We start from the raw sequence: 23125 nt of genomic DNA, 5'->3' as shown, positions 1-23125 counted from the left end.
ATTTGCTAGACCAATACTCGAATACAGTTCATCAGTCTGGAATCCTTATCACGTATGTGATATTAACACAATTGAGAAAGTCCAGAAGTATTTCACAAGAAGAGTTCTCCACTCTTCTACCCGTTATAGAATACCTTACGCCACCAGACTCGAAATTCTAAAACTAGAAAACCTCGAATTACGCCGTCTTCGGTCCGACTTAAGCATGGTATATAAAATCATACATTGCAATGTCCTACCTGTCAATGAATACTTCAGCTTTAACCATAACAACACAAGAGCACACAACAGATACAAACTCAAAGTAAACCGCACCAAACTTGATTGCAGGAAATACGACTTCAGCAATAGAGTGGTCAATGTCTGGAATACTCTACCCGACTCTGTAGTCTCTTCCCCAAACCCCAAAAACTTTAACCTTAGACTGTCTACTATTGACCTCACCCTTTCCTAAGAGGTCTGTAGGGGGCGTGCATAAGCGCACCAACGTGCCTACCGTCCCTGTCCTATTGTTTCTCTTATTCTTTTATTTTTCTTATATGTACCCATTTCATATATTCACAACTATGTATACACTTGTACTTATTATCTTGTAAACAATTGACAAATAAATAAATAAATAAATAAATAAATCATACCTCTTCAGCCCTTATTCTTAACACTGGTACACCACAGGGTTGCGTGTTGAATCCCTTACTCTATACTCTTTTGTGCATGACTGCATTCCCACTCACGCTAGTAATACTATAGTAAGAATCGAAATGTGATATTTAAGGACAGTTCACAGACGATGGTCTCAGGAAGAGCAAGCTCTTGGGTAACTTAGATGCTTTTTAGATGTAAGGACTTTTTATAGAAGATAGCATCACCACCTCCTCTATGGATTTCATGATCGGATTGGTAAACATGATAGTCTCTTACTGTGGTAATGGAGTCAGGGAGAGATGCATTGAGCCATGTTTCACAGACAAATATGATGTCAAATTTAGCCATATTTAGTAAGAGGAGAAATTCAGGTATTTTATTCACAAGGCTTCTTGCATTGAGTAGCTTGCATTTAAGGCCAGTTGTAGTTGGAATTGAGGTAGTTAGGGGCGTACGTGCCTAGTTTTGAGTGATGGTGGTTTGGATGAAGTAGGATAATAATTCAGCACTATAATATTGGAGCTGTAAAAATCAATTTTTAATGCCAATGAATCAAGATTTCTGGGACCTATGATTTTGATGCTGAATTGTTAAATTCGTTTGTTGAGGGTTTTTTTGTGTGTGTGTTACTGCCGTAGCTTTAAATATATGCTTTGATACATAATGTATGAAAAATTGAGAAAGAACCATGAGTACTTGTTGAAATGTGTCCTAACTACCAGAAACTACAATGTATTATATTTATTTGTTTGCCACCTATCTTACCACAAGATGTACAAACAAACATAACTATCAAACTGCTTTTTTAAAAAACAAAGAACATTATTTATAAAATAATTATCCATGTCATGGATTCCTTGTCTGAGGATTCCTAATGAAATGCTGTTTTTCCTGGTATCATAGCTCAGACTCTATGGTCTGCCATTCATCTCTTGTATTAAATTTGCTAGTGCACATGAAATGAGAGTGTGGGAGACTCTGCATATTCTTCAGGCAGCAAATTATCTTGAATTAGCTATGACACTTGAAGTATCTTGAAATTCATATCACCCAAAACTTTTTCTTCAGGCTATCCTGGCATACTTATTTCTTACCTTCCATTTATCATGTTAGACAGAAAATACAGTTGATCAGCCCTGAAATCCTACAGATATGCTGTTCATTTTTTTAATATGCCAAACAGCAACAGCTTTCTGTACCTTGTCTATATTTTAAAGCATCCCTTCTTCTACACTGATTAGTTTGGCAGAACACATAGAAGGTGACAATATGACTTAAAGGTATGAAAGCAGATTTACTGGCAACGACTTCTGATTTGCACTTAGGAACAAAATATGTTGCCAGATAGCAAAAAGTGGTTGGATGAAATTCAGGATTCAACCAAATCCTGATTGGCTGAGGAGTACATCAAGATTTATTTGAACAGTACATTATGACAGATTGGAAAGCAACTGCTAGTAGCACCCAGTAGAAGTCGTTGGCAGTTCAGGTCATAACTACTCACTAAAGATAAATTCCACTTATCCTTTAACACTGTGATTTGTCACTTTTGTCAATATTGAAGAATTACTGCTTCTTTGAATAAAGAGATCTTCAGTCATTCAATGATACAGTGCATCAAATTCAGCAAAGACTGTTCATAAAATATTTAAGAAACCAGAATTGGACTTAGGTCTTTGGTCAAACTGAACTTTAACTAAAGCTTAAAAGAACCTTCCAAGAATCAGCAACTCCTGGTCTGAGTCAACCTTGTAATCAAATATGGAAATGGCCTTGGGAGACCTGGCAAAGAGAATCTGCCTATAGGAAATGGTCAGATGACAGAATGCATAGTCCGGAGCTGCATAGTGGATGGAACAAGTGGCTCAGGAGGGGACTTTCCTAAGTTATTGGGCTGTTAAAATGATGTATGAGAAACATTCTTGCAGATCTGTTAATGTAGCTTTACAATTAAGAACAATGGGCTTATAAGGCTATGCTTCCTTTCTAGTTTACCTGGAAAGGCTAATAAATGTAATGATCCACTTTTTATAAATGCTATTGTTTATCTGAAGCTGTCTAAGATACTTACTTTATGAAACTGATTACATAACCAGTGTTTTAATACAATTAGACTTACTTGCTATTATAGTACTTGTTTGTTTATTCGGGTCAGAAGCATCACAATTAAAATAGGGCATACTACATGACATAAAATTTAAATTATAAAATACAAGGTTAAAATATGTACAAATTAAACAGATCTTGTCCAGAAACTAGCAACATTGTATTCTGTCATACTGCCACAAGCTCCTTAAGTGTACACTAATCAAGATACAATGTTTAGTGTTATTTCATCCACTGACCTTAAGTTTAATGTTGGTAGAGTGCTGCTTATATATTAGGGCTCTATCTAAAGTGACCTCTAAATATTTAGGGCTATGACAATGCTCCAATAACATCCCTTTTCATATAACATGCAGCTTCCTAGCAACCTGCTTATTGTGAAGAGGGAAGGCACATACCTGTGCTTTTACTGGATTTGGTCTAAACTAGAAGAACTATTTTTAACTTTTGGGATGATCTGGGAGAGATATGATGTTATGATAAACTTTCTATGAGTGGATTACAATAACAGTTTGTTAACAAAGTTTTGAAACTTTAATATATTTTTTTAGTATTATTATTATTATTCCTATTTATGACAACTATTTTGTCATATATAGAAGACAGGTCAATAACTTGCAAATAGATGTATCAGTTTAAAATTTTTGGGGAGGTGCTTGTTTCACAAGTGGTGGGAATCAATGAAATAGTAATGCATTAATCAGTATTCATTGGGGGGATATTATGTGTTATGTGTTTATGTATCTTTTCTTTTTTAATGTCTTGATTGTTTTGTTCTTTTTTGTTCTGTTTTGGATTTTTTGAAGTTTTATGTCTTAACTTTGTCTTCAGTAAAATAAAAAACAGATGCAAAGAAAAAATAAATAACAACACAAACATGTCCTAATTCCAAATACCTGCAGAATCTCTCTATGCTACTTACAAATTGGGTCCTCTACTTGCTTAAGGATGCATAATGCATGTTATTAACAACACACCCTGATTTTATAATTTTAGATTTATGATAAATTTTTACTCTTTTATTGTCTTTTTGTATATCAAAACAATCATTTTTAAATGCCATGAATCATGTCTTTAAATTCTTCCATTTGACCTACTTTCTTCATTCCTTTTTCAGCTTGATTGGCCATGATGGGTTGTAATATTGTCTAAAATTAGGAAAATGTTTGCTGCATCTACTTTCTTACACCTTATATAACTTTATATATTTCCTTTATTCTCATATTATCTTTTTAAAAGACAAATTTTTAAAAAGTTAAAAATCACAACTTTATAATTTTTTGTCATCCAAGAATCCCAATGGCATGAAGTCTTTTGATAATGTTGATGGTCCTCTTCTGCACTTTTTAAAAATCTCCAATCTTCCTTTTGTCATAGGGCAAACAGAATTACTATATGCATAAAATTCCATATATGATCATTCAATATATGTTCATAAAGACATTAAATCAACTTTTTTCTTGTGTTACTTAAATTTATGGTGCCTGACTAATTATGCTACAAATCATAACAAGATATTATATGCTGAAAGATGAAAGAGGAATATATACTCACAATAGAAGAATAGACTTTGAAATTAATGGAGCTTGCTGAAATGGCAAAATCGACTGCTTTGCTTAAAGACACTAACTTGATTAAATTTTATGTGCTCTGGGGGCCATTGATAGATTTGTTACAACATAAAAAGAATCATCATCTTCTGACGTTGGGTTTTGAAGATTAGATTGCATTTGGTTAGAAGAATATCGTAGCTTTCTAAATATAAAGTTATTTACATTTGATAACTTACTACCTTTTAGATGAAACTGATCAGAACATTTCATGAATACTGATTTTATTAAGTTGACTATTAGTACTTTAAGATATTTTATCGGTTGGTACTCTTTCTTTAGAGACAGGTGGTTGTTTCATTAATATCTCTATACTAAAATAAATGTGAAGGTCACTTTTGTTACATTTATTTGATATTTTTTCTTTTTGAAACTTTTAATGTATTTTCTTTTTGTGTTAGTTTATATTTTAATGTCAAAATCTATTAAAGATATTATTTTAAAAATTGTAACAGAATAAATCAGTTGAAAAACAACTGATGTCAGTATCAGTGAACACTTTATCAGCATGTTAAGTGTGCTACTAGAGGAGCAAACATATTGGACAAAGTATATACCAACATCAAACATGGCTGTAAGGTTATACAATTACCACATTTGGGACAATCAGACCGTATGTCACTGCTTTTAGCACCAGCATGCATCCCTCTTAGGAGATGGGCTCTGCCTATAATAAAGACAGTGAAATCTTGGCCAGAAGTTGCTTCCTGAGAGGGAACTTCAGGATTGTTTTGAGAACACAAATTGGGGCCTCTTTTACCTCTTTGACCTATAGGAGCACACTGCAACTGTTCTGTGCTATATCAAACACTGCACAGATACTATCACTGTGGATAAACATATTAGGATTTATCCCAATCAGAAACCTGGATGACCAAGGAAGTCTAGCGCCTCTTGTGTGACAGGACCAAGGCCTTTAGGTCCGGTGATGGGGCAAGATACAGTGTTCCCAGAGCTAATCTGAAGAAAGATATTTGGAAAGCCAAGACTGATTATAAGAGGAAGATTGAGGACAATTTTTATAGCAATAACATGAGGCAGGTGTGGCAAGGGATTCAAAAAAATTTTTTTTTATGTTTACATTTACATTTTATTTGATTTTTCAATCGCTTACAAGATACAGGTATAATTAAGAATAAATATATTTTTGAATACATGAGATAGATACTTATAAGAAAAATAAAAAACAATAGGACAGGGATGGTAGGCACGATTGGTGCGCTTATGCACGCCCCCTACAGGCTTCTTAGGAAGGGGGTGAGGTCAATAGTAAACAGTCTAAGGTTAAAGTTTTGGGGGTTTGGGGAAGAAATCGCAGAATCAGGTAGAGTATTCCAAACATTGACCATTCTGTTGCTGAAGTCGTATATTTTGCTGTCAAGTTTGGTGCAGTTAACCTTGAGTTTGTATCTATTGTGTGCTCTTGTATTGTTATGATTGAAGCTGAAGTATTCATTTGCAGGTAGGACATTGCAATATATGATTTTATATACTATATTTAGATTAAGGAGGCGGCGTAATTCTAGGTTTTCAAGTCTGGTGGCATAAGGTATTCTGCAATGAGTAGAGGAGTGGAGAACTCTTATTGTGAAATATTTCTGGACTTTTTCAATTGTGTTAATATCAGATACATGATATGGATTCCAGACTGATGAGCTGTATTCAAGTATAGGTCTAGCAAATGTTTTGTATGGTCTAGTTGGTAGTGTGATATTACCAGAGAAGAAGCTACGTAGGTTTAGATTAACAATTCTTAATGCCTTTTTGGCTATGTAGTTACAGTAGGCTCTAGCACTTAGATCATTTGAGATGAGTACTCCAAGATCCTTGACAGAGTTTGGATCATCAACGAGGTCTTGACTATTCAGCCTGTATTTTATTTTCTGATTATTATTTTTTTGCCAATATGTAAGACAGAGCATTTATTTGTTGAGATTTGAGTTGCCATTTGTTTGACCATTCTGATACATAGTCAAGGTCTTTTTGAAGGGTAGCAGTATTGTCTGTGGTATTGAACAGATTTACATCATCAGCGAAGAGAACGCAATTGCTCTTAATATGATCATAGAGCTCATTTATGTAGAGTATGAAGAGAGTTGGTCCTAAAACACTGCCTTGGGGGACACCACTGTTGACAGATACAGAATTTGATAGGACGCTGCCAATTTTGACCATTTGTTGTCTGTTTGACAGGAATGCTTCTATCCAGTTATGTAGGTGTCCAGAGATACCATAAGATTTTAGTTTTAGGAGTAGTTTGTCGTGTACCACTGAATCAAAGGCTTTATAGAAGTCTATGTAGATTGCGTCTATTGTTTTGCCCTGATCAAGTTGTGTAGTCCATATGTTTTTGCAGTGTAAGAGTTGCAGATTACAGGATAGGTTTTTTTTCTGAAACCAAATTGTTTATTAGAGAGTAGGTTGTTTGTCTCTAAGTGGAGGATAATGGATTGGGTAATAATTGATTTACAGGTGATGCAGCATAAGGAGATTGGTCTGTAATTTTCAACTAGGCTAGGGTCTCCCTTTTTGAAGATGGGGATAACCGTGGCTTGTGACCATAGTTTTGCAAAGGAGCTGGTCCTGAAAGATTTTTCAAAGATTATGCTTAGAGGTTTGGCTATGGCAGTGAATAGCTTTTTAAAGAAGTAGGCACATATTCTGTCCGGTCCAACAGATAGGAATGGTTTTAGATTGTGCAGTGCTTTTTCAACAATGTCTTCTGTAAAATTGATATGTATTAGATCATTGTAGTTGTCTGTGGTTTAACTAGGAAGTACTGGGCTTGATCCATTGCTGTTTACAAATACTGAGCCAAAGAATGTGTTAAAGAGGTTTGCTTTGATGGTGTTGTCATTGCAGTCTTTGCCATTAGGTCCTTTCATGGATGGGATGGACCTTGAGTCTTTTAGTTTGTTGTTTACAAAATTGTAGAAAGCACCGATGGAATTTGTGCATAGAAGGTTTTCCTCTTGTTTAATGTGATAATTGGTGCATTTAGTCTTTATCTGGTGGCATAGATTTTTGTAACGGCTTTTGAAGTTGGCAATGTGCCCAAATTTGTTTTTTCACCAAAGTGATCTTTTTTTGGATTGAAAGCTTCCTTATTGTTATAGGTAATCTGTTTTTCCTGGTTTTGGGAGTTGTTATTGGTACATATAGTTTGATGTCTCTTTTGATTTCTAGTAAGAATATGTTGTAATGGTCTTCAACAGTATTGCATCCAGTGAATAGAAATTGCCAATCAAGGGAAGAGAGATAGTTGATTATAAGATCATAGTTGCCTTTTTTGAAGTTATAATTGGGGATTTTGTCATTGTGATGATTTTTGTGTGGACGAATGTTGAGACAAAAGTCAATCATGTTGTGGTCACTGTTGGAAAAGGGTTCTTTAATATGTATTCCGTAAATTGAATTCAAACTATTGCAGAAAATGAGATTGAGGCAGTTGTTAAGCCTAGTATTGTTGGTTACTAGTTGTTCCAATCCCAGGTTTGTTACAGCACTGTAGAAGGTTGCATGTATGGGTTCAGTTTTACATTCGTTTAGGGTCCAGTTAATATGAGGTAAATTGAAGTCACCAAGAAAGATAAAAGTGTGTGGGCAGGATGATGCCCATGTTAGTAGTGTATTTAGCTTGTTTACATGTTCGATGTCATAATCAGGGGCTCTGTAACATAGTAAGAATCAAAATGTGATATTTAAGGTCAGTTCACAGATAATGCTCTCAGGAAGAGCAAACTCTTGGGTAACTTGGATGTTTTTTTAGATGTAAGGACTTTTTATAGAAGATAGCAACACCAGCTCCTCTACAGATTTCACGATCGGATTGGTAAACATGATAGTCTCTTACTGAAGTAATGGAGTCAGGGAGAGATGCATTGAGCCATGTTTCACAGACAAATATGATGTCGAATTTAGCCATATTTAGTAAGATGAGAAATTCAGGTATTTTATTCACAAGTGCATTGAGTAGCTTGCATTTAAGGCTAGTTGTAGTTTGAATTGAGGTAGTTGGGGCATGCGTGCCTAGTCTTGGGTAATGGTGGATTGGTTGAAGAAGGTTTGGATGCTGAGTTATGGGTTGTGTGACTTTCTTTTGATACAGTCTGCAGGGTAATCAATGTACAGGTCCTTCTTTCCATTGTCTAGATGATTTTTTAGTTCTGTGCATAGTATACAGGAGCGGGCACATTACTGTAAGGTTAGGTCAGGACGAGATCATAGGTTTTTATGGTTGGTGTTGTTTTTGCCCAGTGAATTTATAGTATAAATGAATTTATATTTGCTTAATTCATTTTTGCAAATGACTCTGCAGAAGTGTGGGGCCACAGAGCCATCTCTGTTTTTGAGCTCTCGGCCAATTCGAGAAATGTCAAGTATTTCATCAGAGGAGATGGTTGATGCTTGATAGTCACTGATGTTGTTGCGGATAATTGTGATATCATCGTTATTGATGTCTTCTAGACCAAATAAAATGGTGTTAGGACGCCTTTCGTTCGCGCTCGAAAGCTTCTCTGACAAGGATTGGGATATCATTATTTGTTGGATTTATGTTTTTTTGTGGATTAGGTTGCAGTTGTTGGTTTGTAGCTATTGGATTAGGTTGCAGTTGGTTTGTAGCTATTGGATGTTCACGTTTTTGTGTTGTGTCTTCTTTTTTTTTTTCAAGGTTAGTTAATCTTTCATTTAAAGTGTCCAGGGATGCTACTATGGTGTCAAGGGATGATATTCGCATTTCTATAGAATCAACTCTTTCAAACAGGGCTATATGTTTGTCCAGTTTGGGTTTGCATGGTGGGCAGAAAAATGGAAATGCATAATTGGATGTTTCTAGGAATTGAGTCATTTGCTTGGGTAATTCCAGCCAGTCATGATGAGTGTATTTTTCACATAGAGAACATTTGATGGAATTTTCATTAACCTTTAGAGTTACAGAGCATATAAAACATGTCCAGGAGTCTTGTGGTTCATTGGTGGAAAGTTTTTTTTTTTTTAGGTTGTGGCTTGGTATTGGATTTTTTTACTGGCATGGTGGGTTTGTTGAGATAGTATGTTGATTAAATTGCTTAATAAAACAATTTTGGGGAATCAATAAAGCCAATATCACACCAATTAATCAATTACAATTATCTCTCTAGTCAAGTAATTATGCTAAGCAACAATCAGCCTAATTAATTACACTAATTGTTAAATACACTGTTCAATTAAATTCACTGAATCACTAATTTTACTAATCAATTAAATTACATTAAGCCTGATTTTTTATATTAATCAGTAATTACATTGTTTGCATTAAACACTCTAATCACACTGATCAATTAAAACAATAAATCAATTAAACAATTGATAAATTAATTATTTTTAGAAATTGATTATCTAATCATTGATATAGGTATTGAGGTAGAATTAGAAAATGCTTTCTTTAAATCGCTGGTTGAATGTTGAAAATCTCTCTTTAGGGGGGGAAAAAACACAACCCGTTTCTATGGAGATGGCTGATTTAAAGTGTTTGCTGGTTTTGCATTTTGTTATCAACAAGGGGTGGATCACAGCTCATTTCTTCCTCTCAAGAAAAGATTAATGACTTTGGAGCTAGCAGGCAGATTGTTTCAAAAAAAAAAAAATTGCAAACCATCAACTGACCAATGTCATCCCTGCTGAGGGGATGCTTCATTGGCAGAGGAACTGAATCATTTCTTTGCTCGCTTTGCAGTGGAGACATCAGAAACAGATAAAATACAACCACCAGCCAATTGTAGCCCCCACCTCATTGTGGAGGAACAGGTGAGGAGTATTCTGAGGACTGTGGACCCTAGAAAGGCTAGGTCCTGATGCCGGTCCTGATGGCATTTCTGGCCGAGTGCTTAAAGACTGTGTTGATCAGTTGGCTGGAGTCTTTACCAGGATCTTCAATCGGTCTTTATCCCAGGCTACTATTTCATCTTGTTTGAAGGCTTCCACCATTGTTCCACTGCCAAAAAAGTTCCCTATCAATAACCTCAGCAATTACAGACCAGTGGCACTCACGCCTATCATCATGAAGTGCTTTGAGAAATTGGTCTGCTGGCACATCATTTCTGGTCTTCCGCATACAAAAACACCAGTTTGCATACAGAAAAAAATAGAACTACAGAGGATGCTATAGCCATCACTCTTCACACTGTTCTGACTCATCTAGAACAGTGGGGGGGGGGGCTATGTGAGGATGCTTTTTGTAGATTTTAGTTCTGTGTTTAACACAATTCTTCCATATAGACTAGTGCCTAAACTTCAGGACCTTGGGCTTTATAATTCAATCTGCTTTTGGACTATGGATTTCCTGTCTAGCCACTCACAGAGGGTCAGATTAGGTAATCATACCTCTTCAGCCCTTATTCTTAACACTGGTACACTACAGGGTTGCGTGTTGAGTCCCTTACTCTATACTCTTTTGTGCATGACTGCATTCCCACTCAGGCTAGTAATACTATTGTTAAATTTGCAGATGATACAACAGTGGTGGAACTTATCTCCGGGGGGGATGAGTCTGCCTACCAAGATGAGGTGGACTGGTTGCTTTTGTGGTATGGAGACAATAACTTGGTCCTCAACACCAATAAGACCAAGGAGTTTATAGTGGATTATAGAAGGAATAGATCAGACATCCAGCCCTTGCTTATCAATGGAGACCGAGTGGAGCAAACGGCCAGTTTTAAGTTTCTGGGTGTTACCCTAAAAGAGGACCTGACCTGGGGTGCCCACATTGCAGCCCTGGTCAAAAGGGCCCAGCAGAGATTATACTACCTGAGACTTCTCAGAAAACAACAACTGAATGAAAAACTGCTGGTGACCTTCTACCACTGCACCATAGAGAGCATTTTAACATACTGCATCTCTGTATGGTTTGCCAATTGCACAGGGGCAGATAGGAAAGCACTCCAGAGGGTTAATGTCATTGCCCTCTGCCCTCTTTGGAAGAGCTTTATAGCTCCCACTGCCTTAAGAAAGTTCAAAACATTCTCAAAGATCCATCTCATCCTGGGAACCCTTTTTTTGAACTATTACTATCTGGCAGACGGTACAGGATAATAAAAGCAAGGACAAATAGGCTGAAAAACAGCTTCTATCCCAGGGCAGTAACTCTTTTGAATACTGCTGTATAGTGCAGTGTTGGTGTGGTGTCGGGGATTTTCGGTTCAATATGTGAAGAGTGAAGGATGTGTGTTTGTGTTTATTTTCATGGTCATGGTCATGATCTGCACTGAAGATGGTGTTTGATTTCATTGTACGAGATGCAATGACAATAAAAGTAAAAGTAAAAAAGTAAAAGTAAACTTTAGATTCCTTTGACTCATAAAAAAAACCCACTTCAGGAACAGTGAAGAAAACTGACGTGCAGGTCCTATAGCATTGTACAATGCTGTGCTTTTGTGCATGCTTTAAAATGAAATATCATTAGGTGAATACTTCTCCACATTGTCATTTCCCATACTAAACAACAGTTTCCTCAAGACAAGCTCAACTTTTAGGACCTAGACCCTTATCAACATCGCTGTGTGGTTTTCTCCACTGCAGAATGAAAGTGGTTTCCTATTGCTTTCTTCCAGAATGCTTTTTCAGGTTCCCAATCTGGTTAAACAGTCCTGATATTCCTAAAATGGATCCTTCCATTCGAAAACTAACCTTAGACTGCTTCGCTATCAGGCTAGACATCATTGCCCAGGTATTACCACTTGTTCTGTTAGGTTTATGACTGACATCATGAACTACATTTCAGTCAAGGAACATCAGATAAAATAAAAATTTAATGAGATGTGATAGACAGCTTTGTTGAAATAAAACAGCTGAAGTCTGAAGTCTACAAAATAAATGGAATTATCACTGATAGCAATGTTGTTCTGCTGGCTACAAGAAGACATTGCTTTGCTTCAAAAAGTCAAGGAAAAATTCTTTCAGGCAGAGAAGCTCATCCAAGGTCAGATTATTTATTGAGAAATTATTTTCCATATGGAGAAGGGAAAGCAAAATGGGTGGAGAGGGAAGAGGAAAGGAAAAGAAAAGAAGAGTACAAATAAAACCAAGCTCTGGTGGTCCTTATTGCTGCAAGCTTTTAAAAAAAAAAACCAGTTAAAAAACTTGGATCTACTGTAAGAGAAAATATTGTATGGAAAGGATGCTACTTAATTTTTCTTCCACTTCAGAAAGAGGCTTATGGCTACAGCTGCTGCATCCCTTGAAAATAAATGTATTTTTTTCCATTAATATGTGCATTATTTGGCTCTTCAGCTCAAATCCAAATCAGGATGACTAAAAGGAGGTTAAATAACTGAGGTTCAGTTTGTAACTAAAATCCAATTTTGGATTTGTCCTATTTGGATTGGACAAATGAACAGCCTTCTCAAGAGAGAGAAATTGTGAACAGAGATGCAAAGCAGAGCTGAGAGAAGTTTAATTCTTTCTCTATTGTTTCTCAAGTGTAAAATACTCTTGTGCGTATTATCTGCCAAGGAGGTTTCAAAGCAGATTTTTCCCAACAAGAATGCTTATGAAATTTAAATATACATGCAAAGAATATTGCAGATTTACAGCTGAAGTCCAGAGCAGGCTTACATGCCCTGTTCTTCAATGTGACATCTCTGCTCTTAAAACAAAAATGAAACAGTGGGTATATAAACTTTCCATATATATCCATATACTTAATATGTATTTTACCTTTAACAGTGTTTAAATTAATGGAAATTAAAAGGATTGCTGTACAAACAATATGCCATCACTGATATGGTTGGCTATGTAAAATTCTATCTACAAATTTAGCCTCTGAAAAATATTAATCAACCCTAAGGCCAATAGAAGTGCTTCCATAAAATATTAACTTTCTAAGGGGAAATGAAAAAAATAAATCTGTTGTGCTGGCAATCGATATATTGCAGCTCATGCCAAAAAAGCAGCAAATTAAAACAAATCAAGAAAAAAAATTAAACTAAGTACTTGCTTGGCTTGACTTTCTGAAACAAATGTAAGCAGTACATTGTGATTGTCTCTGACTTTTAACAAGTCTTATCAGAAGCTATGAAAGTTATTATTTAACCTAAAGATAATTTATACTTTGATTTTGTCTTTTTGACATATTACTGTAGTAGACTCATAAATATGTAAGATAAATGTATATTGTTGAGTGAGTCTTATGCTTGTTCTTCTAAAATGTTTAAATTTAGGGCAAGCAATAAGAGTTTTCTGGGACAGGTTGAAACTTTATGAATAATATAGCCAGATTTAACCAGCTAAAGCATGCTTCCCTAACTTAAGGTGCATTACAGATGCATGAGCTATATGTAAAAAAATTGCCAACCATCTTAGCCATTTAGTTTTCTTCAAGTTCATGCATTAGAAGGGTACCCAGATTGAGGAACATAAATTCATAGGGCTGGAAGGGATCTCAGAGATCTTCTAGCCAAACCCTGCTCAAGGTAGGAAACCTTATACCATTCTGAACAAACGGTTGTCCAGTCTATTTTTGAAACCCTCCAATGATGAAGCACCGACAACAGAGGGAGGCAAACTATTCCACTAATTAATTGTTCTATCAGAAAATTTCTTCTTACTTCTAGGTCAGTGGTGGCAAACCTTTTTCGACTTCCATGCCGATAATTGCGCACATGCTTGTGCGCTCACATGCCAGCATCCAGAAGGCAATGCGTGCTGCCCCCCCGTGCATACACGCACAATCCCCCACTGCATGCCATGCATCTCTGAGCATGCACATGTGGTCCCCTTGCCACATGCCGCACACCTGCACCTGAGCATGCGATTCCGTGTGCCATGCATCTGTGCATACGTGCGTGATCACCCCCATGCCATCCAACTGTGCATGCACATGACCCCCAGTGCACGCTGCGTGTCTCTCCCGTGCATCCCCCAGCCCCTCCACGCATGTGCATCAGGTACCCAACAATCAGCTGTCAGGTAGCGGTGGCACATGCACATGCGCAGTGAGGCTCTTCTGAGCGAGCTCTCGTGTGCCGGGGGAAATGGTTCTGCCTGCCACTTCTGGCACACATGCCATAGGTTTGTCATCATGATTCTAGGTTGTATCTCTCTTTAACCAGCTTCCACAAATTACTTCTTTTCCTATCCTCTAGTGCTTTGGAGAATAAGTCAATCCTCTCTTCTCTGTGATAACCCCACAAGTACTGAAAGACTATTACCATGTCCTCCCTAATCCTAGTCTAGACATGTCTAGTTCCTCAATCATTTACCATATGGTTTAGCCTACAGAGCCATTACCACATTTGTTGCTTTCTTCTGCATTCTTTCTAGGGTCTCAGCATCTTTTTTTGTATCATGGGGACCAGAGCTTGATGCAGTATTCCAAGTGTGGCTTATTAGTGCAGTATAAAATGGCATTATCACTTCTTGTGATTTTGATATACTTCTGTTGATGTAGCGCAAGACTGCATTGGCTTTTTTTGGCAGCTGCAACAGTGCTGGTTCATACTTAAGTAGTGGTCCACTAAGACACTTAGATTTCTCTCTCAGTTACTACTGTTGAGCCACATACCTCCTATTTTGTATCTACATATTTGTTTTTTCCTGCCTAAGTGAAGAATCTTATTTTTCTCACCACTGAACTGCATCTTATTGGATAGGGCCCAATGATTGCTCTAAAACTGAAATCTCCACCCTCATGTCACAGACTGGCACTGATCCATGGCCTGATAGGAACAGAGTCATAAATGAGTGAAGTCCCATTGACGGATATGCAAGATTTAGGCAGCACATTAAATTCTTTGGGAAGCAAAGGAGGGCAATTAAAGCAGGAGAATTGATTGAGGCAATTGCAGAGTGATGCCAAGATTTCCTACTGAATTTTAAAGCCCTTTTTTTTAATCTTCTGGCTGCTGCTAACAAATCTAAAGATTTAGAGATGCAGATACATTCATAAAAAAGGTACAGAAAATGTATGGTGTAGTCAGTAAGTTGTAAGATAGTCAGTAAGCTGTAAGATAGTCAGTAAGTTGTAAGATATATTTCGCAATTAAAGGATAAAGCTTAATCCTTATAAGGAGGCAAATTCATCTGAGGTTCAGTTTGTAACTAAACAAAGAGAGCAATTATTTAAAGGTTGTTAGGATAAGGGTTTTCAATAAAAGGGTTTTCAAATGAAACATGTTTCTTCTATAGATCTGTAGTGATGTGCAAAATATTCCATACAGTATGTAGTATATGACCCAGAGGCATTAAATGATGTGAGTCATGACTAAAACATGAATATTTAGTCTAGAGTAGACCTGGAAACCACGTGTATTCTGGTAGAGCTGTTCCAAGGTAGAACATGGTGGGAGAAATGCAAGACAACTGAACAACAGATGAGGTTAAAAAAAAAAAAACCACCTGAAAAAATCCATGGAAGTGAGAGAACAAAAATCATTGCTCAACTCAGATGCAAGAATTCAATAGAAAAAGAGGGTCCTGGGAAAATCAGAAGAGATATGGGAATATTGGTTGGATATATCATGTTTGAACAAGTGTTGCAGTGGTGGCAAGAAGACAGGACACTGAGGTGACAGTCTGAAACAAAGGCCACACAGCCAGCGTGTGTGTGAAAGAAAGAGGGGGTCGGGCACTAGTTTTATTAGCCCAACAAGAATTCTATGAACTAAGATCTGTTCTGATTTTCAGCTTAGCTGGACTATGACTTGCATGGAAGGGGCTGGTCAATTTCTGAGTTACATCAGGTTTGTTTCATGCATGAAATAAAACATATTTTTCCATCAATGTAGACTCCTTGGAGAAATGATTTTTGATAAGGAGAATCAATTCAAACATGAGTTATATAAAAGAGAGATTGAAACAAATGAATATGTTTGATGGAAAAGGAAAACATTTCCAAGGAATTGTAACAATAGAGATGTAGAACTTCCAAACCAAATATTTAAAATAACTAAGCTGAAGGTGCCTGTTTCACAAGCAAAGGAGCCAAGGAACACTAAAATACTGAAATGGTCTGTGAGTAGTTTTCATGTAGGCAGTGAATTATATCATTTTTATTTTATTATTTTTTATTTATTTATTTTTGTCAATTGCTTACAAGATAATAGGTATAAGTAAAAACATAGTTTTGAATACATGGATACATATAAGAAAAATTAAAAAGAAATAAAAGAAATAGGACAGGGACGGTAGGCACGTTGGTGTGCTTATGCACGCCCCCTACAGACCTCTAAGGAAAGGGGTGAGGTCAATAGTAGACAGTCTAAGGTTAAAGTTTTTGGGGTTTGGGGGAAAAAAACTATAGAGTCAGGTAGAGTATTCCAGACATTGACCACTCTGTTGCTGAAGTCGTATTTCCTGCAATCAAGTTTGGTGTAATTAACCTTGAGTTTGTATCTATTGTTTGCTCTCGTGTTGTTATGGTTGTAGCTGAAGTATTCATTTGCAGGTAGGACATTGCAATGTATGATTTTATATACTATACTTAGATCAGACCGAAGGCGGCGTAGTTATCATGACAGCAACTGAACTTTAGCTGTTATTTGTCCTAGGCACAGGCATGATATTCCCCTCAGAAAAAAAAATCGGGGCCGGCCAAAGAAATCGCCCGCCCGCCCGCCGCGCGCTCCCGCCCGCCCCTCGCACCGACCGCCGCGCGCGCCCGCCGCTCGGCCGCCCCTCGCACCGACCGCCGCTCGCACCGACCGCCCGCTCGCCGTCGCGCCGCCCACCCGCCACTGCACCGACCGCCGCCGCTTTCGCACCGACCGCCCAGCGCGCGCTCCGCCAACCTCCTCGCTCGCACCGCCCGCCGCCGCCCGCTCGCCCGCCCGCCGTCGCTCGGGCGATTCGAAAATCGAATTCGATTTTAATCGGAAAAATATCATGCCTGTAGGCATTATGGACAACAGGAAGGAATGTAACCTAAAACATCTGGAAGGCAGCCAATTGTTTAGCTCTGAAAGCTTACTAATATGGTAAATTTGCTTGCTGTTTTGTTCAGAACTCTTTTTCATTTGCTATTTATTCTTACTCCGTCCTGAATTAGTCTCCAGGTAAATCCATTCAATTAAAAGCACAAAATAAACAGGATGTCACAACTCTACACAGTTATATTACAAAGCTTACAGATAATTGATGCCATTATTTCAATCTTGAACATAATTTAACCAATGCGAATTTTCTATCTAACATGGACAAAAGAATAGAATAGAATACTTTATTGGCCAAGTGTGATTGGACACACAAGGAGCTTGTCTTGGTGTAAATACTCTCAGTATACATAAAGAAAAGGTACATTAATTAAGAATCAAGAATCATAACGTACAACACTTAATGATAGTCATAGGTACAATCAACAATCAAATCATACTAGGAAACAGTCAAGTGGGAGGGGATGGGTGCTAAAACCAGGAAGTTTCTGAGCTTATCATGTTTCAAACTCTTGTTAAAATTTCATTACATTAAAAATTTACCCAAATAACAAATAGCACTGTGTTGGTAAGGCAACTCTTTTGTAGTTTTCCCCTTTCACCACAGAACAACATATATTATCTACTTAGCCCTACATTTCTCAGAATTCCTTCATTCCTCAGTTGCTGCTTATCTCCCAGTTTTCTCAGATCTTTGCTCCCCACCACTGGCATTCTTGATGTCCATATGTGGCATATTCCAATTTAGTCCATTTTTTTCAAATTTACCTAAACCAAAGTGCATTAAATAAACTAAAGGGAGATTATACCTGCTGTTTCTTACTTCTATTACACAGGAAGCAAAATTTGAGTGTCTAGATCCAGACCACTTCTCTTCTTAAATCACAAGTTACAAATGCTGTTTGTTTATTTGTGTCAGAAGCATCACAATTAAAACTAGATATACTACATGGCATAAAATGTAAAATATAAAATACAAGATTAAAATATCTACAGATTAAACAGATCTTGCTCAGAAACTAGCAACTTTAATTACATTCTGTCATGCTGCCATGAGGTCAACTGTACATTGATCAGGACACAAAGAGCATGTTAGTGTCTGTTTGTTTGTAGGACACAAAGAGTATGTTGTGGTCTGCATGTCATCACAATTGCAAAGGTAGAAGCTACCAGATAGCCCCATTTGTTCAGAGTGACTTTAGGAAGCTTTTCCTGGATTTTAATGCTTTGCCACAATAATACATTTCTGGGGATGATGAGTCTGCATATCGGGATGAGGTATTACAGCTATCCCGCTGGTGCAAAAATAATAATCTTCTATTTAATATTAAGAAGACTAAGGAGGTTATAGTGGACTATAGAAAAAAAAGAGCAGACATTCAGCCACTGTATATAGAGGGAGTTCGTGTGGAACAGGTGGTTGAATGTAAGTTTCTCGGGACCATCATTACAAATGACCTGACCTGGAGTGCAAACACCGCTGCTTTAATTAAGAAGGCACAACAATGGTTGTATTTACTAAGGATTCTATTGACTACCTTCTATCGGAGTTCAACTGAGAGTATATTATCCTACTGTCTCTGTGTATGGTTCTCGAGCTGCACAGTGGCAGAGAAAAAGGCAATTCAGAGGGTGATCAAGACGGCCCAAAACATCATTGGCTGCTCATTCCCCTCTTTGGAAGAACTGTATAGGAATAGATGTAGGAGGAAGATACTTAACATATTGAATGACTCCTCTCATCCGGGACATCAGCTCTTTGAACTATTACCATCGAGAAGGAGATTTAGGGTATTAAGAACAAGGACGACCAGATTTAAGAACAGTTTTTATCCAAGTGCAGTTTTGAGTTTGAATGCGGGGTCATAAGATTTTTGTGGAGTTTAATGGCTGAGAGTAGTGGGGTATTTACATTTTTAAATTGTATAGAGATTATTGTATGGTTGGTTGTGTTTAATTTAATTTTTTTTCTTTTTCTTTTTTAGTGGTGTTTGTCCAGTTTTACTTGTGGAAGAGCACCTCATTTCGTTGCACCCGCTTGCGAGTGTAATGACAAATAAATTCTTATGTCTTATACCAATTTATCTGAGCTTTTCATTTCTTGGCAATCTATTCTGGATGTTTTTGCATTGCCTGCTGAGGAAACCCTGACTGATGGAAACAGAAGAGTTGTATTATAGGCTGAGTATGCTAGCTACTCATCTAAGTCTGCTCATAGGCATAGCAGCTGAATAATATTCCTACTATCTCCCTTTTAAAACAAAACACACCCACAAATATTGAACTGTAAGACCTTCAAAGGGGGGAGGGGAGAGAGGGAGGGAAAGGGAGAGAGCATTCTTCTTTCAAAAGTTATCCATTTGCATTTTTGTTATTGTGGCATGGCAGGAGAGGAAAATATTTCTAGATATCCTTAATGGTTTTGCTTTGTTCATACTATACATCAGTGGTGGCTAAACTTTTTGGGCTCCTTTGCCATAAATTATGCGCGTGCTTGCACTCGTGCTTGTGTGCCAGCACCCAGAAGAAAATGCGTGCCCCTCCCCACACATCTCTGCCACCCCCTTACCTGCACTGCGCCCCACAGCTGATTTTCAGCCGGTTTGAGGCCTTTTTTGGCCTCCCAAAGGCTTGAGGAAGGCTTTGTAGGCCGAAAACTAGCCCCGTTTCATCACATCTGGTATTTTCGGAAAAACAGAAGTGACAAAACAGGGCTAGTTTTCGGCCTGCAAAGCCTGCAGAAGCCTTCCTCAAGCCTTTGGGAGGCTGAAAAATGCCTTAAACCCGCCGAAAATCAGTTGAGAGGCACATGCACAGTGGGGTAAGTTTGCCTGCAGCTCCTGTGCTGGCAGAAATGGCTTTGTGTGCCACCTGTGGCACGCGTGCCATAGGTTCGCCATCATGGCTATATACTGTGTGCAGTATGTTTACTTAGCTGTAAGTTCTACTAACTTACTTCTACTACTAAGTACAGACCTCAATGAATTAATCAGGTACAGCAGCTAGTTCTCAACTTAAAATCATTCATTTAGTGACCATCCGAAGTTAACAATGGCACTGAAAAAGGGACATGCAACCAGTCCTCGCACTTACAACCATTGCAGGATTCCCATTCATATGATCAAAATACAGGTGCTTGGTAACCAGCATTTATTTACAACAGTTACAGCATTTATTTACAACAGTTACAGGTCATGTAATTTCCATTTGTGACATTCCCAGTTAGCATCCCCAAATCAATGGGGAAAGCTGAATTTGCTTAATGACCACATGAATGACTTAACAACTATGGTGGCTCACTTAACAACAAAAAATGTCATAAAATCAGAGGTGACTCACTTCACAAGTGCCTTCATTGGCAACAAAAATTCTTATCTCAATTGTGGTTCCAAGTTAAGGATTATGTGTTCTCTACATGAATTTCCAAATGTTTACATGCATTTTGAGCTGTAAACTACATCACAATCTTGATGCGTATCATGAAGTAAATCAGAATGGAATTGGAAAATTTATGCAGTATTATACTGAGCCACTGCAGTTGTTAAGTCATTCATGTGGTCGTTACATGAATTCAGCTTTCCCCGTTGATATAAAACCTTCCCAAATACATTTTAAAAGCTGTATTTTGTTTTCTTGTTTGGATTATCCATATATTTTTGTGTGAATAAGTCTCTTCATTATGGATTCATCAGAGTTAAAGGCCATCACTGAGAAGACTATGCTGAGAAGATTCTTTTAGCTTTTAAACTCGCCAAGTAGAATGAAATTTAAGTAGACTTCTGTCTATTGCTCTTCAAAAAACTGGAAATCTTGGAAAAGAAAATATTTTTGTTGCAGTATGATATAAAGAATATGAAGGCATTTGATTCACTCTCTATTATGAAGCAATTGTAAAACAATGTTGGTTCAAATTGCACTATATTGCAGAGGGAGATGTTTATTGCCATTCACAGCAGGTTATTTTTGTAAACTAGATGTAAATGTCCTCTTTGAATTAACATGAATACTTTGACACTATTAAAAGAGCTGATAATACGCAATATAAAATGATAATGAGCACCCTCTTTCCACCGCACTGGAAAAATTATGCTGACTATATCTTGGAGGAGAATGAAATATTAAGGCAGAATTTTAAAAGGATAACATTTTCTTTAAAGATCAAATTGACATATCTCATGAATATGAAATAGGAAACCTGCTTTGCTTAAAAAGTTTTACATAAACTCAGGAATATATTTGCAACTGCAAGTAACTTGCTTAAAGCAAATGATATTAAACCAGTACTTGACTGAACTGAATTGAATTGAATTGAACTGAGCTGAGCTGAACTTTATTGGCCAAGTGTGATTAAACACACAATGAATTTGTCTCTGGTATAGAAGCATTCAGTGTACAGTGCAAAGCAACAGAATCATCATCACCATCCCAATAAAATGGTAGAAAAAAGAAAAAAAATAAGATAAATAATACTATAGCCAAACTACATTGGTAAATGTACATAGATATTAGAGAGCACTGTAATGCAAAACCAATGCTTACACTGTACACTCAGTCTTTGACCACAGTAATTCAGCTTAAAAGATCCAGCACACATATACAACCCTTTAAATATTTGAGGGATTTACTTACCATTTGAAGGATTTCTCTATGAACATAAAGATGTCATTATACACAATCAGATCATTGGTTCACTTAACCACAAGTCCATCTTAATAGGAATTCTCCAGTGGTCTTTCCTTCCACATTAATCTACCATTTAGATTCACAAGAAGCTCTGTCAAGAAAAATAAATAACAAAGTAACACTATACATGAACTTTTAAAAACAAATATTAAAAAGCCATTTTATTTATCAGCACATTTCTGCTAGAACAAATACAGATTTTAACAAATCATAAAAAAACTGTTATCCCCTTAGCAGAAAAATTTACAATGTAGTTCTCATGACTGACTACCTATATCTTCTATTCAAGGTATAGAATAGTCTCAAGCACAATAAGAAAGAGTATTTCAATATGTATGATTTCTGTTTTTATGTGGATATGCTTTGTATTGACCATTGACCAGCTTGCTTCAATAATCTATTCCATTCCAGAAAATATATATATATATAAAAAGCCAGAGGTGCTTGGGGCTACTCCTGGAGGATGACGTATGGAACAGTTTTTAATGAGCATGCAGTGCTTGCATTGCTTATTTACCTGCTCTCTACATTGAAGGATAGATTACTGTCTACTTGTCCCATTCTTGCCCTATTTAATGGTAAAATCCAGAGTTATTAATATGAATTTAGCTCAAATATTTTTTTCTTAGCTATATCTGCAATATTTAAATCTATTAACCCATCAAGAAATGTGGGTCTTTCAGAATGGCACCTGGTTTAAAGAATACAATACTGCATGGAAAAATTTGTAACAAATTTGCAGCAATTGTTTGTTAACAATTTTTGTCAGTAATGAGAAATTTTTAGCAATATAGACAATTTGAAATAAGTTTTCTGTTATAATCTTACAGGAGTTCCTTTCTTTTATTTTAATTTTTTTTTGTTAGATTCCCAATATTCTTGCATATGTGTACACTTTTTCTTTTTAGTTTTCTATAATAAAATAAGTTTAAGATATTCTCCACACTGATTTAAATCAGAGTTGTATACAGAGCTTCAGGGTTCTACATTCCCACCAAGTTTTGTATGGCCTTCAGAAAGTCTCAAAAAGTTGTTACCAAACTGTTTTTAAATCAAAATAATTGTATTTAAATTTCCTTTAATTCTATTTTAAATTCACCTTACTATAGTAAGGTGCTATCTGCTTCTGGTTGTATCCACTTGTTGAAATGTGGTTGCTGGCATATTATTGAAAAG

At 36.8% G+C, this 23125-nt stretch overlaps 1 long non-coding RNA gene across 5 annotated transcripts in view; it reads right to left on the bottom strand.

Annotated features, from left to right (window-relative positions):
- LOC148128774 (uncharacterized) overlaps positions 1-23125 on the bottom strand; it is a 98302-nt gene that overhangs the window by 45268 nt on the left and 29909 nt on the right. For 4 of the 5 annotated variants that reach the window (XR_015746013.1, XR_015746014.1, XR_015746017.1 and 1 more), the window contains exon 3: positions 21896-22040. This is a non-coding gene — a long non-coding RNA (uncharacterized LOC148128774). Of the gene's footprint in view, positions 1-20078; positions 21076-21895; positions 22041-23125 lie in introns of those variants that run through there. The other variant, XR_015746015.1, reaches the window with a different exon arrangement.

Source organism: Notechis scutatus, chromosome Z (genome assembly GCF_049901735.1).
Source record: "Notechis scutatus isolate UNSWTSFEM ecotype Mainland chromosome Z, rNotScu1.2, whole genome shotgun sequence".
Lineage (NCBI taxonomy): Eukaryota > Metazoa > Chordata > Lepidosauria > Squamata > Elapidae > Notechis > Notechis scutatus.
This window is presented reverse-complemented; position numbering and strand designations above follow the sequence as displayed.